The following is a 3,215-nucleotide window of genomic DNA, read 5'->3' on the forward strand; positions in this document are numbered from 1 at the left end:
GTCATATCAATTGAGCCATATGAAATTGGTGATGTTAGACCTACATTGTCGACCATTTAATTATTTCACATGGTTCTAACTCAAAGGTATTTATCTGCCTGCCCTATTAAAATATTAGCTCCCCGAAAAGGAGCAGGGAGAACCAATTTTTCCTCTATTTTTCAACACTGGGCCCAGTGCTTGGTGCATAGGTGATACTTGAATAGCATTTACTGAGTAACTGGATAAGGTCTATGAAAGTGTCTCATAGACTCTGAAGCCTTATTCACATGTTAAGAGATTGCTGCTCTAAAATAATTAAGCATATCATAATATGTTAGCATTAAAAATATGACCTGTTTTTGGAGGCTGGGTTGGAGATGAAGACAGGGTAAGTCCATGTAAGACTTTGCACCATGTAGGTTAAAATATTTTCCTCAACCATCAGGTAATTTGGGGAGGCTTTGGAGGGTAAGCAGGTAACACTTCAGAGAGTACATTTTCCTCTTACTTCTGCTGTTCTACCTTGATTTGCTTCATATAGTAATGCTCAAAAAACATTTGGTTTTTTTTAGTTTCTGCCGTTTATAAGGAATTTGAAAAATTGGCACATTAGCATGTGGAGCCACTGAAAGGTTTCAGGTAGGGGAATGTCCTGATGGGACTTGTAGTCTGTGGGCAGTGACCTAGTAGCAGGAATGAGTGACAGAATGGAGTGTTTGAGTCTGGAGACTAGGACACCAAAGAGGAGATGATGCCCAGAGATGCTGAGTCCTGGCCTTAGGCCATGGAGGTGGGAGCTGAGAAAAGGAGAGAGAGTGTAAATATTCAGTGGATATTTAATCTCACCCAGACAAGGTTGAGGGGAGTGAAAGGGACAGTCTGCACTAATCCCCACATTGGGGGTGATTGGGGGACCATGTGGATAGGAATGCTATTCTCTGATACAGGTGCTTTAAGAAGGACAGCTTTGGGGGAAAATGATATATCTGTTTTTGAGGATATAGAGTGGGAAGTATCACTATGCAAGTCTGGAATTGAACTTGTAAAGTGAATAGGCTCAGCTCTGTCTTTTTTTGTTTGTTTGTTTGTTTGTTTTTTTATTTAATTAATGTGGAAGCTATGACTCAGGGAAGTTGCTTGAATGGCCAGAATGGAAAAAAAGACCAGGAAGAAATAAGGCTGGTCCTGAACCCAGGACTACTGCACTCTTTAATCACTTCATTATTTGTCCACCACTGAAAGTTATAATGGACATGATGGATGCCAGCTCCCCAGCTGTGCTTGGCCTCCTTAGCATTGGGCATCCTCAGAAATTGACTTGTGAGCACTACTTTTAAGGTTTTAATTAGGCATTAACTCGCTTGCCCTCTGAGTCCTTTTTGCTCCTGCTTTGAATTTTTAGACAGATGGCAGGCAGTTATTTCCACAGCTTTGTCATCTATTTGCATGGCAGCCTAAATATCAAGCACAGACTTGGACAGAGATCATAATTCATTATAATTAGTATTCTTTGATCACTTGCCCTTTGTCCCAACTACAGTAGCAACATTTAATTGTGGCAGAAGTGTTTGTCAAGAACAGCATCTGAGCTGCTTGCTCTCTCGCCATAAGAACCCGTGGGCACCACTGCTCTGGAGAAGCCACTTTCCCAGGACGCTAATGAAGGGCTACCAAGCAGTAGAAGAAGGGCTGGATTCAGAAGCATACGGGCTATTCCTTGGTCATGTCAGTATTGTTAATTATGCAATGCTGTGAAGAACTGGAGAGAAAAGCAACCACCATTAAATTAGAGCCTACTCTGTGTTGATAATTTACTGATATGATCTCACTTGATCTTCTGAACATTCCAAGGCTAAATAGCTGGACAAAATCATACAGCTGCCACAAGACAGAGGCAGGAGGCAAAACCCCTAATCTGCCTGAACCAGAGCCCATACATGTATGCAGGTTAGTTAAGCTCAGAGTGGATTTATTGGGCACACCAAGTTAGGTAGCAAAAGAATATTGATACCATCATATCACTGAGTGACTCTTGAAAGGGATCGCCCTGAGTGGTGACACTGAAAGAGGCAGATGCTGGGTGATGCGTAATTGCAAATTAATTCCCTGTTCTCAGAGTGAAAAATATTTTATCAAGTGAAGTAATAATGCAATCTTATGTCTGCAGTGTGATTTAGACTTTAACAGTTGAAGTAATTATATGACTTAACTGTCCATCTTTCTTCTCACTCATCTGTGTCTTGTGAATTAGTTGGGGAAAAGGGGATTAGTCCCATTTTATAGATGAGAAAGTTGAGACTTAGAGTGTATCACTACCAGTAAGTGTTAGGTAACTTTTAAATCAGCAGACTCTAGACACATAGATTTATTTTTGTGCTTCCTCCAAAATAAGATCCAAGCAGAAGCAAACATATATCAAGAATTAGGCTCAGAGGATTTTTTCTTAGACACTGACATTCACCTCTAAGTCATATGGTTAAGGTTCTTCCCACTTTTCAATTTTTGACACTAAGTGATAATTATAGAGCCTGAGGAGCACGCAGTGACTTTGCAGGAGCTAATTGCCTCGATCGAGGGGAGGCTGATTGTGCCTGGGAATCCAAGCTACCAATTAAAAGGGAAGAGACCCACATGCACATGATATCCGGGATATTTATATCACAGGGAACTAAAAGAGCCACCTTTCCTGCCACCGTGGAGATGGCCTGTGAGTCAAAGGGTCTTGGCCCCAGGGTGGTCAGCTTTGGGCCTGGGCCTCACCGAGACCCCAGCGAGGCCCAGGAAGCCCACTTTCTGAGCTGCCTCCTGGCCTCGAACGAGGGCCCCAAGGGCTTCGCCGCTCCAGGCGAAAAGAGGAAAACTTGGCAGATGAAGAGATTGGATTCAATGCACAATGAGCGAGGAAACCAGGCAAACAGGAGCACATCAATCAATTAGTTGTCAGAAAGTGGGGCTCAGAATAGACTAATATACTAACTTTTGTACAGTGCTCTGGAGTTTACAGAGTTTATGGCCCTGATAACAGCAACTCCTTAAAAAGAAGGGGTATTAACCAACTTCCAGATGATAAGCGCCCAGCCCTCTTTCACACAGGTCCCGGAACTAGAGGAGCCAGGACAGGAACCTAGGTTCCTGACTTGTGTCCACAGCACACCGGGATGCCCAGGCTGATGGGGGCAGGGGACAGTGGTAGGGAGTATCCTAAGGTGTGCTTTGTGGTTGATTCTCCTGGG

The sequence above is a fragment of the Hipposideros armiger genome, unplaced genomic scaffold (assembly GCF_001890085.2).
Source record: "Hipposideros armiger isolate ML-2016 unplaced genomic scaffold, ASM189008v1 scaffold_708, whole genome shotgun sequence".
Classification (NCBI taxonomy): Eukaryota; Metazoa; Chordata; class Mammalia; order Chiroptera; family Hipposideridae; genus Hipposideros; species Hipposideros armiger.